This window comes from Rhincodon typus, chromosome 33 (genome assembly GCF_021869965.1).
Source record: "Rhincodon typus isolate 14 chromosome 33, sRhiTyp1.1, whole genome shotgun sequence".
NCBI lineage: Eukaryota > Metazoa > Chordata > Chondrichthyes > Orectolobiformes > Rhincodontidae > Rhincodon > Rhincodon typus.
Genome location: NC_063364.1, coordinates 15,108,045 through 15,124,832, shown reverse-complemented (window position 1 = coordinate 15,124,832; position 16,788 = coordinate 15,108,045). Strand labels below are relative to the sequence as shown.

The following is a 16,788-nucleotide window of genomic DNA, read 5'->3' as shown; positions in this document are numbered from 1 at the left end:
CTTTTCTGATGAAGGGTCTAGGCCCGAAGCGTCAGCCTCTCTGCTCCTGTGATGCTGCTTGGCCTGCTGTGTTCATCCAGCCCTGCAACATGTTGTCTCGGATTCTCCAGCATCTGCAGTTCCTACTACCATTGTTCCTTTGAAGTAGTTTTATCTCCTCTTTTACAACACACCTGAGAAGTTAGAGTCAATTTAATATCTGTTATTGTCTCATCCTAAAGAAAGAAAGGATCTCCAACAGAGTAGTAGTTTTTCAGTCCTATATTAAGGGTTATGGAGATGCTGCACGAGGGCAGACATACAAATGAACATAGGATGGAGGCGATGGCCGAGTGGTCTTATCATTTAGTCTATTAATCCGGTAACCCAGGTAACATTCTGGAGACCTGTATTCGAATCCTACAGATGGTGGAGTTTGAACTCAGTAAATATCTGGAATTAAGAGTCTAATGATGACCATTGTTGATTGTCAGGAACAACCTATCTGGTTCACTATCTCCTTTTAGGGAAGGAAACTGCCATCCTTACCCAGTCTGGCCTGCATGTGACTCCAGACCCATACGAATGTGGTTGACTGTGAACTACCCTCTGGGCAGTTAGGGATGTGCCATGAATGCTGGCCTAGCCAGTGATGCCCACATCCTATGACTGAATAAAATAAAATAGAGTTGAGCTGATCTTCAGCTCGACCTTAGTGAGTGGCTAATGCTCAAAGGGGTTGAATGACCTAATCCTGACTATTAAGCAATAAATGACCTGATACAAGTGCACTCTGAATGCAAGTCTTTTCATGGACCTGACTTGGGGGAAAGGACAGTTAGCAGCATCCGTACCACTGATCACTATCTATTGATTTTTGTCTGGAACTCACCAAGTGTGAATATAAGACGTGAACAAGATTTTCTGAACTTGAATAGATAGCTGATATTGAGATGTAGAAGAAAATGTGGAAAATATTCATGTAGATGAGAAGTTGGAGTTTACTCCATTCAGAGGTAAAAGATCTGAAAAAGGAGAGAGCACAAGAGATAGCACATAAAATAATGAGCATAGACAGTAAAAATGAACTTTGTGTTTCATTGACAGCTGTGGTAGAAAATATATACGTATTTTCTATTTGGTATACAGAAAGCATACAATGTGATAAAGATTAGTGTGAAGCCTTTTAAAAACCAGCAGAGGATAAATATAAAAAACCAATAAGGTGGGGGAAGATAAATATGAGGGTAAGAAAGCTAGTAATATAAACGAAGATTGCAAGAATTTTTTTTAGATATGTAATTTACATCATCACATTGTACTTGGGCTTCAGCTATTTACAATTTGTTAGGTAGTCTGCAGGTTACAGCCTGCCAGCCGAAAGGTATCCTGATATTTCTACCTTTTTTTTTAATCCGTTAACTAATTTTCAATCCAGGCTAATATATTACCCATATTCTTTAGTCGTAATTTTGTATGTTAACATCTTGTGTGGCACTTTGTCAAATGCTTTTTGAAAATTCAGTGTACTACTTGAATTGGTTTCCCATTTATCCATCTTCCTGCTTATATGCTCAAAAAAAACTCTTAAGAAAATTTTCTATGTAATTTCCCTTTCATAAATCTCTTTTGATTCTGTTTAGTTGACCATCTAAGGGCCCTGTTAAAAGTCCCAAATAGTTTCTGGCATTTTGCCCACTATTGATGCTAGACTAATTTCTAGTTTCCCATTTTCCCTCTTCCTCTTTTGTTAAATAACGGGGTTATGCCCATGTGCTTCCAATGATTGAGAATTGATCTAGAATCTAAAGAATTCTAAAAGATTATAACCAATGCATCTGCTATCTCTGCATCTAACACTTAAAACTTTAGGACGAAGGCCAACAAGATCAGAGGATCTGTCACCACTTGGTTCTGTTAATTTCTCCTGTATTGTTTCTTCTTTTGATTTTTGACATTTCTCACTTTCACTGAATTCTTGGTTCCCCAATTATTTTGGAATGGTTTTTGGTGTCTTCCACAGTAAAGACAGATAAATTTCACTGGTATCTGCTTCTAATGGACCTGTATTTATTTTTGCCAAGCTTGTCCTCTTTTTACCTACTTTTGGAAATGTTTTCATAGTCAGCATGGATTTGTGAGGGGTAGATCATGCCTCACAAACCTTATTGAATTCTTTGAAGAGGTGACCAAACACGTGGATGAAGGTAGAGCAGGGGATGTGGTATACATGGATTTAAGTAAGGCGTTTGATAAGGTTCCCCATGGTAGGGTGATGCAGAAGGTAAGGAGGCATGGGATAGGGGGAAATGTGGCAGATTGGATTCAGAATTGGCTGACCCTTAGAAGACAAAGGGTGGTAGTGGACGGAAAATATTCAACATGGTGCTCAGTTACGAGTGGTATACCACAAGGATCTGTTCTGGGTTCTCTTCTATTTGTGATTTTTGTAAATGATTTGGATGAAGGAGTGGAAGGGTGGGTTAGTAAGTTTTGCAGAAGATACGAAGGTGGGTCGCGTTGTGGACAGTGCGGAGGGATGTTCTAGGTTACAAAGGGACATTGATAGGATGCAGAGCTGGGCTGAGAAATGGCAGATGGAGTTTAACCCTGAAAAGTGTGAGGTGATTCATTTTGGAAGGAAAAACTTGAAAGCAGAATACAGGGTTAACGGAAAGATTCTTGACAGCGTGGAGGAGCAGAGGGATCTTGGGGTTCATGTGCACAGTTCCCTGAAAGCAGCCACCCAGGTGGATAGAGTTGTTAAGAAGGCGTATGGTGTGTTAGCTTTCATTAATAGAGGGATTGAGTTCAAGAGCCCTGAAGTTATGCTTCAGCTATACAAAAGCCTGGTTCGGCCACATCTGGAGTATTGTGTCCAGTTCTGGTCACTTCATTATAGGAATGATGTGGAAGCGTTGGAAAAGTACAGAGGAGATTTACCAGGATGTTGCCTGGAATGGAGGGGAAGGTCTTACGAGGAAAGGTTGAGAGAGCTAGGGCTTTTCTCTTTAGAACGACGAAGGATGAGAGGTGACTTGATAGAGGTGTACAAAATGATCAGAGGTATAGATAGAGTAGACAGCCAGAGACTTTTTCCTAGGGTGGACGTAGCTATTACAAGGGGACATAGTTTTAAAGTGAGTGGAAGTAGATATAGGGGAGATGTCAGAGGTAGGTTCTTTACTCAGAGAGTGGTTGGAGCATGGAATGCATTACTGGAGAGGGTAGTGGAGTCGGCCTCATTGGGGGCATTTAAGCGGCTATTAGATAGGCATATGGATGATAGTATAAGGTAGGGGTGGAGGTTAGATAGACATTAGGATTAGGGTAAAAGTTCGGCACAACATTGTGGGCCGAAGGGCCTGTACTGTGCTGTACTGTTCTATGTTCTATGTTTACAATCTATTTGTATCTCTTTCTATTCTTCTGATTTTTTTTTTTCTCTATTATTCACTTCTTGATTCACCTTTGCTGAATTCTAAAATCCTTGCAGTTCTGGGTTCAATACATACCTGTTGGCAGCATTATAAACGTCTTCCTTCAATTCCTCTTGCTAGTCATGTTTGGACCACTTCCCAGCAGGTTTTACTGTAGAATTTAGTGCAAGTTAAGTATTGTTTGTATATTTAGGTATCACTTGTCTACCATTTAAGTTTCTCAATCTACCTTAAATAACTTACCTCTCTGATATTAGCTTCGTTTTGGTTTAAGACCTGAGTTTCAGACTTCATAATTTTGTTCTGTACTCAACCTCACTCGTTTAAACAAAAAATAAAATAGCCACAAACTTGCCTTGAAGATCATTGTGCCTCCCGTCCACACAGTATCGCTGGGCCAGTGCAGATCTACGGGTTCAGGAACAACGTCCCTTTGTTACCCATCTCTATCTTACCAGATTGCACTTATTGTTTGATGTAACATTCTCAACAGTGATAATATATTATTATTTAGCAACTTGGGTTCTAAAGTGGGCAGAACCATATATTACTTTAAGGATGAGTTGTATTTCTACGCTGTTTTAAGAAGGGAGAAACATAGTTTTAGTTTAATTTTAGATTTGAATTCTGAGTGTAGTGCTGGGTTGTCTGGAGTTTGTTTACATGCTTTTAAATTAGGTCTTTTAAAACAAACCCTTGTGATGAATAGTTCAGTGCTTTAGAAACATTGGTCAGAATTAGGAAAGCAAGTCCAGCTGTTCCCATGAATAAGCAACATTGAAGTGGAATCAGTGATTCTTCACTGAGGTTTGAGTATTTGTAAGGTCGTGAGGGGAAAAGGGTTAGATCTTTGTTTCTGATATTTATAATGAGACATTTTAAACAGTTCTTTTCTAGTGCAAATTGGTTTTGTTTTTGTGAATTTTCATCTGTAATAAACTTTGCTCTTTGTTAAAATTACAATGCCAGCATATTGTGAATAAATTCATTGTGAATGACGACCATGGAACCAAATTGCAAAAGCAAAACTGATGGTCTATAAAGTCAGGCTTTACTTTTGGATCTGACTTGTCCAGCATTATCATCAACTGCATTTGTAACTGCATAAATGAACAAAATATACACAGGCAGGAGTCTGTTGCCTGTGGAAAAATCTACTATTCCCAGAGATCTTTGCATGACAACTATAAGAAATATGCAGCTCAACTGCTTACTGAAATGTTGAGGACCAGGCCTTGGACATTTTTGAGGCCAGTTACCAACCTGTTATTTCTGAAAAATAGTCATATTGACATCCTTGTTTACCAAAGGTGTACAAGAAAGTATTATTTCCAATTTTTAAATAAAACAGAGGCCCTTTTATCAAAATAGATTTGATCTTTGTCAACTAGTACATTTTGTGCAGTTTCATTATTTGAAACACAAACATTTTTGGTATTTTGCATCTGTGTGCACTTTATCACCGAGCTTCTTTTTAACCCATTAAACATTCCCGAGTCAACATTTACAATGATAGCTGTCTCTGTTAACGCACTATTGTCAATCTTTCATCTGTAATAACCCTGTCAGATTTTGTGTCTTCTAATGTGACTGTTAAACTTCTCTGCTTCTATAAACCTGACTTTGTTTTCTGAACATGTGTTTTTCTTTATTTAATATAAAATAAAAATATATAAAACTTCAGCCCAACCTGAATAATGACTTTTATACGTGATTTCACCAGAATGGACCTTTGTTAAGTTTATGCACGATATCCTTCAGGAATTTAAAATAAACAATTGCTCATTACTTATAATTGTCATTTTGTTTTAATATGAAATGTAAATTTGCGTAGTAATTTACAGCAGCTCTTTCTTCTTTCAGACTTTAGATCCAAAGTGGAATGAAGAATTTTTCTTCAGAGTAAGTATTACATACTTTGCTTTGTGTTTTTACAGTTTAAAAATATTTAATGCAAAGTGTTATTAAAGTGTCATGTTCTATCTGCTGTATATTAAGCAGAAGTAAGATTATTGTATGCAAGACTTCCTTTACCCTTCAGTTAGACCGACATTAACCTGGACACGAGCTCTAATCCCAAGTGGTTACTTCTAACAGTCTTTGCAGACTCAACATAAAGTAGATTGTACATATTTTTGCCAAATGTGCTGTGTGCTTAATGAATAATGGCAGAAATCAAAAAAATTTGGCTCACCTAATGCAATATTTCTGAATCAGATTGTTTACATTGTTTTCCATAGGCTACTTTTAAAATTTGGCTGCAGTTTCAGATACTGCAAATCTCATCAGTCCCACAGTAGGGACTGATAGGATACTTGTGTCAAGCTGCACCTCAACTATGGGCTCCCAGGGGCAAAGCATTCCATAAATTTTCATTTTTCCTGCATCGTTTATAGTCACCTATCTAAACTGTGAGTAATTAGAATTTATTTAATAAGTCATTGAATTTAGTAATTTCCAATCAGAGTATTTTAATGAAAGAGGAAGTAGAGCCCTGTAGAATGGAAACCTGTGGCACTACCCACTGAATGGTGTATTCTGTTCCAGCAAACCAGCTTGTAAAGTGTAGAACTGAGTCCATCTTTAAATGTTTGTAATTTATTTACAAAATTACACCTCCTAAGCCAACAAAGTTTTAGTCTGTCTCTAATTATAGAGTGCTCATGCTTATTTTAATCAACCTGTTCAGACAGGGCACTCATGAGTGTCCAGTTAATACACATCACATACCTACAATTAATGCAATTCCAAATTAACGGAGTCTGCAGTCGAATCTCCCTACCCCTGGACCAGGAGGCCTGGGTTCAAGTTGCACTTGCTCCAGAGATGTGTAATAACATCTCTGAACAGGTTGATTTAAAAAAAAAAAAGGGGTAAATTAGAAACATTAACAGGGTGCATCTCATTAGTTCAGCTGGTTGGTTAGTGGAGAAGGTCTGAAGTGGTGTTGATGCTCCCTTAACATTGATAGAAACAGCACTGTTATAGGCAGTCCTCGTGTAAATTACCTGATGCTCTTGCTGCTGAAAACTAAATCCCCCAAGAATCAGGTGTTTCACACACCCAGCCTCCATCTGACAAACTGGCAGACTACATGCAATTTGTGCGTGTGCCTAATCAACACTTGTGCACACTTTCTTTCATGCCATCAGCAAGTTTTAAGAATCTAGAACTTTCAAAGCCAAGTCATTCTTTGAGTTATTTAACTCCATTGCAGAATCGGGGTTCACAGTTTAAGGATAGGTGGTAAACCTTTTAGGATTGAGATGAGAAACTTTTTTCACCTGGACAGTGGTGAGCCTGTGGAATTCATTACTACAGAAAGTGGTTGAGGCTAAACACTGTGTTTTCAAGAAGGAGGTAGCTAAAGCTCTTGTGGCTAAAGGGATCAAGGAATATCGGGGGGAGGACAGGATTAGGGTATTGAGTTCGATGATCAGCCATGACCATATTGATTGGTGGAGCAGGCTTGAGGGGTCAAATGGGCCTTCTCTTCCTCTCCTATGTTTCTACGGAACAACCAAGAGACTGAAGCATATTTCTACCAAAAGCTACAGTAAAAGATTACAAAGGACTAGAGTTGGATTATGGACTCAATTGCTAGAACCCTTGAGGGGAGATGGGTTAAATCTATATCAGTGCAATCAAATGCAGGCTTCATGTTGATGAGGTTTCTGTGGATTCACAAATCTATAACACTTCAAAAACATTAATTTAATTAGTAGGTTATTTGATTATGTCCTGCATGTGAAGTTTCTAAAGGTTGCTGCTCCTAAAATGAATGACAAATGGAGTAGTATTGTGAAGCAAGTAACAAATGTTCACTTTGTGAGTGTGGTTATGAATAGAGCTCAGTTTGCATCAGTTGTAGCTTATTTGCATTGTTAAGTAGGAAAGCAGGGGGTGCATTTGTATCTGTACAACTTGATGCTGCAAAACCTGAATATTACTAATCCAAAAATTTTCAAAAAATAAGTAAACAGAAGAAAGAACGGTGGATGGGTTTGAATGCAGGTAATTGTACATAGTTGAAAATTTGAATACTGTTGAAACTAGTGGGTGATGAAGGTTATCTGTTAACAAATCTGGAATTGGTTTTGGCTATTATTGCTAATTGACTGAAATTATTGAGTCATGACGAGCGTCACTAAAGGATATTTGATTTTTGTTCTCAGTGAAGCACATTTGGAATGTTGTTTGCAATCTTTAGAATTCTGTAGGAGAAGTCATACACCCTTTGGGTTGCGCTTGGTTCTGGTCTTAGAATTGTACATTTTCACAACATTTTTCTACTTTGTAACAAATGGCTAAAGGTGGATTGAAGAATGAAAGTGTACCAGATCTGTTAAACTTGCTTTCTGGAAAGGCACATTGATTGCAAAAGCAGGATTAAAGCTAAAGTACAACTCTGCTACTCTTGATAATGGGAGGAAAAATCTATGAATGATGGATTGGAGCTGATAAAATGAACTTCTGGAGAAGCTAGTGCAATATCCTTTGAATTTGGTGCATGTCACAAGATGTGGCCTCAATTTCATCCTTAATTGGGCAAATTTGAGTTGGGCCTTAGGAACAGGAGAAGGCCAATTGGCCCTTCAAGCCTGTTCTACCAATCAATAATGTCATGATTACCTGCTTGTGGTCTCAGCTACACTAACCAGTCAGCACCCCATTACCCTTTACTCCCTTGACTATCCATCCAATTCAATCTTGAATAAATTTAAAGACACAGCCTCAGCTATCACCCAGGAACAGAATTCTACATTCTAATAACGCTTGAGATTTAAAACAGAGCAGAGGAGAATACTTTGGAGGGTAATCTCTTATTCTTTATCTGTGTGTCTCTGTGTTTTAGTCTCTTCCACAAGGGGAAATATCCTTTGGGTATCCACCCTATCCTGTGCCCTCATGATCTTTTAAGTTTCAATAAGACCCCCTCTTAATCTTCCAAACACCAGTGAATATGGCCCAACCTATTGCATGTTTCTTGATAAGATAAGCCTCTCATACGAGGACTCAGTCAAGTGAACTTCAAGTGAATTCCAGATATGGTCTCACCAAGGCCCTGTAGATCTGCGGTCCCCTAAGTCAACAATGAACTAAACGACCTCTCATTCCTCTCTGTTTGATAATACAGGCACTGTGACTTCATGCAAGTTACGGATCATTGCTACATCATACATCTTTATCCACAGTAAAAGAAATTGAGCAAGTGAATGAAAGTGGGGGAAAAAAAATTCACTTCCTTTGGGAGCCCCGAAACACTTTGTAGTCAGCTAATGATTATTAAATAGTTTGATCACTGGTGCAAAGTAGGGAAAGTGGTGTGGCATGGATACGGTATGATCAATCTATGAGCTGGGTTTTCAGACTCAATGCCAGTGTTGGCTTATTTGCTTTAATTGGTCACTAATAATATGATAGGAAAACGTCAACCTATGTTATCAACTTCCAAGAATTTGGATTAAAGGAATGGAATATATCAATATTATTGGATTTCTTTGGAGGAAGGCTTATAAAACATTGATTTTCTTGAATTATCCATGGCCTTTAAGTTACTGTCCAAAATATTTTGGAACTGTGAAAAGTAATTTGTTCTTAATTCTTTCATAATCAAGTTCTTGCTTTTCATCATACTATCTGCTTTCAAGCAGAATAGAAAGATTAGTTCATGCAATTAGATGTGAAAACCCAATTGAGCATTAGAAGTTTGAGCATCTCATCAATTACTATCTTCTCCATTGGTTAACAGCCTTTGGCTTCCTGCCATACTGTTTGAATATTGCAATGACTCTAGTGACTATTTTTTCTGTGCCGGGGTAAATGATCATTTGTTTTTTGCAAGAGGTTTTTGCATGCTTGAATCAAACCTCTGGCTTCATTAGTACCAGAACTGGATTCCTGCTGCCTAGTCCTGTACTTTAATCTTTCCATCTGTTTGGTGCGATGTTAAACTGATATCCTAGTCTTTCCTAAACTGATATCTGTGGGATTATGCAGTGTGTAGACTGGCTGCTACATTTCTTAGATTTTTTTACAACAGTAGCTACAATTCAAAAAGTACCTCATTGACTGTTTTGCCCCAAGATCATGAAAGATGTGATATAAGTGTAAGTCTTTCATTTCAATGTTGTAGACCTATCTACATACACAGGCATGTGATAACAGGTCCCTTGTTCACCCAATCATGACCAGCTACCCCTCTCACTGACAGTTAGTTTGTTTTATTTTCTTCATTCAACACCCAATTGTTGATTGAGGAGTATAAAAATGAATCATGTCTTGCAAATGTATCTTTGCTCAAACCCTATAGAAAGTTCATGATAAGGAAAGGTAATCGTTCTCCAGAACAGATGACGAAGACGTTCCAGCTGGCTCGTGGCAGAGCAAAATATGTTTTCACAAAATGTGTTTTCACATACCGTTCTGCATATCAAGCTGCTGGAGCAGCAAGATAAAATCTTGATTGTATAAAGGCTTGGATAAGCTTTCAAACTTGGGCCAAAAAGTGAACTGAAGGGCACCGACCACATAAATGCCATGGCTGCAAGAGTAGATCAGAAGCTTGGAGTTAGTAGTGAATGACTAACTTCCCAACACCCCAAAGGCCTCCACCATCTACAGACCAGAAATCACTTTATTTGGGTGACTTCGGTTCCAACAGTGTTAAAGGAACTCGATACCATCCGAGGTAAAGGAGCCCACTTGATTGGAACCCCATTTGGCACTTTAATCATTCATTCAATTCACCATCAGTGCACCATAATCTCTGTTCCTTCGCTGTCACTGAGTGAAAAATCTGGAAATCCCTCTTAAATGGTGTTGTCAGGAGCATTTTCATTATGCAGACTGCACTGGTCCATCCTGAAGGGTAATTAGAAATGGGCAGTAATTGCTGGTCCTGCTAGCAATATCTGCACAAATAAATTTTAAAAATGTTTTAAGCACTTTTACTCCAATTTGCCTTGATTGAGTGTGCAAACCCGAAATAAATTGTTCAGCTCTCTAACTTGTTCCAATGAGTATCTTTTGGATGCCTCTTACTCCCATTGATTAGTGTTGAAAATACAATATTCATATTGTCCGTTTAATGCAGTGAGACTTCCCAAGGTGGTTCATGGCATTTCAAACAAATTTTCTGCCAAGTCATGTAAGGAGATAGTAAGACATCAGCTCAAGGAGGATAATAAGATAGAGATTTTTGGAAGAAATTCTAGAGTGTTAGGCCTCAACAGCTGAAGGTGCGTATGTTAGTGATGGTGTGACTAAAATTGGACATGTGTATAAGGTAAGAGTTGGAGGGCTGGAGGAGATGCAAGATATTGAGGGTGTGGGGGAATTCAAAGTCCAGGTGTTGTTTCACTAGAAACTAAAGTAGGTTAGTGAACACCAGTGATTGGTGAACAGGACTTGTTGTGAGTTAGAATGCAGGCTGCAGAGTCCTGGTCAAGTTTGAGTTTATGGCCACATGCAACTTTTACTATTTTACTAACTTTTAATACAAAATACAACAAGCAATTGAGCTAACGGCAGTAAATCTAACAACCTTTCTGCCTTCAGTTACATCCTTAAAAAAAATACTTACTCTGCCCCTGGCAATGGACTCTGAAAAGAAGAATCGTTTAAATATTTGAGATAGATATCCACTAGCAAGGTAGACATCGAAATCCATGGGTGATTTTTTAAAAAAAAAAATGTTTTCACTGTTTCCATTCCCTGCTTGCTGGCATATATTCCAAGAGAGTAGGATGAGCTGAAATTCACCCTCAGACCTTCATGAAATCACATTAATATATCAGGCTTCTAGAGACCACAAGTTATTTATATGACTGTATTCAAGGTAGGTTCTCAGCCTCCTTTATGATACAGACACTTGGGCAAAGAAGGGATTGATATGTTTAAAGACACAAGCACTGAAGATGATTGGGGATAGTTGACTTGTCTCATCCAAGATAATCCCTGCAAACCTTTGCATTCTGAGGGATTGAAATATCTCCTGCTGTTGAGCTTTGTATAAATTTCAATTGGAAGAAAAGGATTAGGGAGATTGAATTAGAGTCCACGCTACCCAAGTTTCTGGCAAAGTCTGGGTGTAGAAATTGAGTAACTAGCCTCCAATGGAACAAGATTGAAGATCTATGTGTTGGAACCTATTTGGTGAGGTCCATGAGAGAAAGGCAAGACCATTCTCACAGATTTACTTGAAAAATCCTTCCCAGCCCAGAATATGACTTGGTCTGATATTATTGTTAGAATGGATAAAACATCAAAATATTTAGTCATCTAACTAGGGCAGGATGTGGCCCATGTATTACTTTATAAGGAGATAATTTAATATAATTTTGTTAGAACTCTTGTTATGCATGTTCACTTGTTAGCATTTTAAATTAAAAAGAGTAGTAACGTTTACCTTGCTTCAGTTTACTGAAGTGTTGATCAATCTGCATATTGAAGTGCATGTGCCGAGGCCATATTTAGTTCAGATCACAAGGGGCTCCTACTGTTACACCTCTAGATTACATTATAATATAATTAGATATTGGCCAGTATGGGTGAAGCCCTGATATAAAATGTGGGGCCCATTTACAGGAATGATCAAGGATACTGAAGCAAATGAACAGCAACAGATCCAGGATTTGTAATGATGCCATCTCCTTCCCCCGTTACTCCCTCCACCATGAATTTGAAAAGGCTTTGGGGGAGGACCAGCCTGCTCTTTCCTGCTGCTGGTCATTATGCTGTTTTCTCAGCAGTTTCTTGTCTGCAGACTGTTTTTGTGCTGGTTGAGATGGGGCTAATGTCATCTTGCCCACAAGCAGCAATTATAGCCCTTCATTGGCCAATTAAGGGCAATATTCTCCAGTCGACTTGCATGTCATATTATAGAGAAAGCTGAATATGTGACTGCTTGTAAATATTATATCCTCTTTATTGTTTAAATCATTTATTTTCAGTAAAGCTGTATTTTCTTGTATAGTTTTTGCAAATTACGTTAGTGAATTCATTTTACATGTATTTAATTAACTTTTTGAAGTGCTTTAAGCCATTAAATACATGCAAGTTTCTCTCATTTTCTCTGTCATGTAAGCTCATTTTTTATTCTTTCATCCCTCTATCATGCTGTTAGCAAAATGTGGTTTTGCAGCAGTGATGAACATTGCTGACACTTGGCTCTTGCAAGCTTTTGGATAGAAAAGGTGGTTGATTTCTGCAATAATATTGTAAGTGGATAAATAATATGCAAGAATAAGTAGACAAACAACTAATTAGTTGAATTATTCTTTTAATTTAACCTATTTTTCAAAACAACTCATTCAGAGGTTTATTACACACCTCTGTAGCAGGGGAGTCTTGAACCTGAGCCTCCTGGTCCAGGGGTAGGGACACTGCCACTGCACCGCAAGAGGTGCAATTTGTTGAATACTGATCCACTTTGAAAAAGATATGTAGCTGGTTTTCTGAGTGTCATTTTGTTGGGTAAAATATATGTTCAAACTAATCAAAAACATGTCAGATAAACAGAGGCAAATGTAAAGCAGACTAAAAATTAAAAGCTATCCATTTAATACATGAATCCATGAGGTAAGATCGGAGTGCTGGTAAATGTGAGCTATTGACCATTACGAAATAAATATTGTTTTATTCAGATCAAGCAAACAACTAAAAATATGTATAATATCAAGTTATGACTTTTAAAACCATTCACAAGTGTTGGTATGTATTTTTGATGGAGTGAAGTAGAAAATCTTTATAAAAATGTGTGCTGAAGAAATGGCTATGTCTTATTATTCTGAACAGTAGGGACTTGTAGTTTTTTGGTGAGATGTGTTCGTCATTTAGTAGTTGTTGATTGTTAGTGAAATGATGTTACAACCAGCTGAGGAAGGGTAAATTATCTCCCCTCTTTTTAACCCCCTTAGTTTGCCACAACAGCGATTTTGAATTATTTTCAGCACACTGCTGTATTATACTTCCATCAAAATCCAGTTCGCTAATTTAAAAATTAAGGAGCCGATTACAAGGTTTTCTTAAATGAAAAGGAGAAAATTTATTGCATACTGACAGAGGAAAACCAATAAAGCGTGGCATCAAACACATGCGCAGGTTTGAAGTTTCAAAATAGGAGAGCACCAGTACAAAGGAAAATCAAGAATATGCAGTTTAAGAAGTCCTTAGTCTTTTAAAGTGCTGGTTTAATGATTGTTAAGTTTAATTTTTCATGATTGTTTAATTTATGTCTTGTATTCTCCATAGTGAAATTTATAAATATCTTTAAGCCCTTGGTGAAGGAATGTTTCTCCAATTTTCTTTTTACTGGGTGTTGTCTTTTAAGAGGCTGAGAAAATGAAGAGAGAAAGCACACTTTATGCTGTTGAGAATCCATCGTTTTTCTCTCTACTGTACTTGGTTGATAAAGTTAATTTGTGCATTCCCATGTCTGGCTTCATTATATTTTTCCAAGCTGGATAATTTGCTGGCAAGCTTTCCGTTCCATTATGTGAAACTTTCAGAGGATGTACATCAAATAGGAGGCACAGATCTGAGTCACTGGTTTCAGTTATTTTGATGGCATGTTAATTCCAGTACAGAGTGCCTCTTATTTATTGATGGTTTCATGAGTTTGACACAACTAGATTAAGGTTTTGAAGTAGATCTATAGCTTGGGTTGTGGGTGTTGAGGTTGGTTGGCTCGCTGAGCTGGTTTGTTGTTCCGCAGACGTTTCGTTACCGTGCTTGGTAACATTCTCAGTGCAGTCTGTGATGAAGCGTCGGTGTGTTTTCCAGCCTGGTTTTTAAACCCTGGGGTCCGTTGTGATGGATTGCCTCACTTCCCGGTTTCCTCCGTAGTGGAATGTATATGGGGTCGAGTTCAATGTGTTTATTAATAGCGATTAATAGCATTTAAATGCTATTAATAAACACATTGAACTCGACCCCATATACATTCCACTACAATGTGTTTATTAATAGCATTTAAATGCTATTAATCGCTATTAATAAACACATTGAACTCGACCCCATATACATTCCACTACGGAGGAAACCCGGAAGTGAGGCAATCCATCGCAATGGACCCCAGGGTTTAAAAACCAGGCTGGAAAACACACCGACGCTTCATCACAGACTGCACTGAGAATGTTACCAAGCACGGTAACGAAACGTCTGCGGAACAACAAACCAGCTCGGCGAGCCAACCAACCTCAACACAACTAGATTAAATTTAGCCACCTGATATCTGGGTCTTCCTATTTTTAAAGCTTTTTTAATCCACAAAAAATCAGACTATGGAAGTCAAAATTTGATGGTCCATTTCTAGCACTGTCATGACATGGCTATTAGTACATTTTAGACTTGAATAAGAATAATATACACCAGAGAATAATTTCCTGTTTAATTACTAATGATTTTTGGATGAACCACTTCAATATTGCCCCTTTTTACATTCGAAAATGTGTGTCTGTTTTTGTTCATTTGATCTTCAGACCATGAGGTGTAGGAGCAGCAGTAGGCCATTTAGCCCATCGAGTCCATTGTGCCATTCAGTAAGATCAGGGTTGATTTGATAATCCATAATTCCACTTTTCTGCCTTCCTTCAATAACCTTTGATTCCCTTAATGATTAGCAATCTGCTATCTCAGCCTTGAATATACATGACAACCCCAGCCTCGATCTCTTTACAGTAAAAAAAATCTACAGATTCCAATCTTTAGAGAGAAGAAATTCCTCCTCACCTCTGTTTAAAATGGATGACTCTTTACTTTGAGTTCATACTCTGGTTCTATTCTGTCCCACAAAGGGAAACTATCTCTTCACATATACCCTGCCAAGCCTTCTAAGAATCTTTATATGCTTAGATAAGGTCTTCTGTCATTCTTCCTAAGTCCAATGGGTGCAAGCTCAACCTATTCAATTTCTCATAACAAAACCCTTCCATATCTGGGATTAATTTAGTAAACATTCTCTGCACTGTCTTCAGTGCCAATAAACCTTTCCTTGGATAAGTGGACCAAAATTATTCATTTTTTTAAATATAAATTTGTTCACAGGATGAGGGCATCACTGCTTGGCAGCATTTATTGTCCATCCCTAATTGCCCAGAGCGCAGTTAAGAGTCAACCACATTGCTGTGGGTCTGGAGTCACAAGTAGGCCAGACCAGGTAAGGATGGCAGTTTCCTAAAGGACATTAATGAACCAGATGGAGGTTTTTTCCCAACAATCAACAATGGATTCACAGTCAACGTTAAATTCTTAATTCCAGATATTTATTGAACTCAAATTCCACCATCTGCCATGGTGGGATTCAAACCTGGGTCCCCAGAATGTTATCTGGGTCTCTGGATTAATAGTCCAGCGATAATACCACTAGGTTATCACCTCCCCTTCATGGCGGACAGAAAAGTAGGTGTGAAGGCGGGTAGTGAGGACGATACAAAAGTTTTCAGAGGGGAAACAGACAAGTTCAATGAGTGGGCAAAATTCAAGCTGTTGTCTGACTAGTGTCTCAAAGTTTTAAGAAGACTTCCCTAACTTGTTACATTTTAAACTAACGGCCAACATTCCATTTGCTTTCCATATTACCCAATGGACTAGCGTTTTATGATTCATGCACGAGGACCCTAAATCCCTGGTACTGCAGCTTTCTGTAGTCCCATCAGGTCTAGTACTGCTCTTTATCTCAGTCTTCTTCTTTAGTGATAGTTAATCCATGTATTTCCTCTCCTCCTCTTGTCCGTTGAATATTTAGTATTCTATCGGCCAAGATTTTGCCCACTCACTGAACTTGTCTGAAAACTCTTCTATCATCCTCACTACCTGCCTTCCCACCTACTTTTTTTGTCCGCCATAAACTTGGCTATAGTACATTCATTTTCACCATCTAATTGTAAATAGTTATGGCCCCAGCATGAATCCTTGTGACAATCCATTAGTTACAAGCTGCCATCTTTGAAAGTGTCCACCTTATCCCAATCTCTCTCTTCTGTGAGTGAGCCAATCTTCTATCTATGCTAATATCATATCCCCAAAACCATGGGCTTAGAGTCAGAGTTTTTAACAGCTTGGAAAGAGGCCCTTTGTCCCATCTTCTTCTTTCCTGTCATCAAGCACCTACCTATTCTAATCCCTTTTCTAGTACATGGCCCGTAGCCTTGTATGCGATGATGTTTCAAGTATTTATCTAAATATTTCTTAAATTTCATATCTACCACCCTTTTATTCATGAGTGAAACAAAGTATTTTTTCAACTCTTCTGCCATTTTCTGTCTCCCCATTGTTATTTCCCCAAGCCCATTCTCTAAGGCCTCACTCTTTTTATACATTTTAAGAAAGCTCTTGCTGTCCATTTTTGTTATTTGCTCCCTATTTA

General features: G+C 38.1%; 1 protein-coding gene across 1 annotated transcript in view; it reads left to right on the top strand.

Annotated features, from left to right (window-relative positions):
* The window catches only part of nedd4a (NEDD4 E3 ubiquitin protein ligase a), a 113,181-nt gene that overhangs the window by 974 nt on the left and 95,419 nt on the right, over nucleotides 1-16,788 (top strand). Inside the window, exon 2 of the mRNA XM_048615917.1 lies at nucleotides 5,283-5,321. The gene's annotated coding sequence lies outside the window, so the exon portion shown is untranslated. The remainder of the gene's footprint in view (nucleotides 1-5,282; nucleotides 5,322-16,788) is intronic.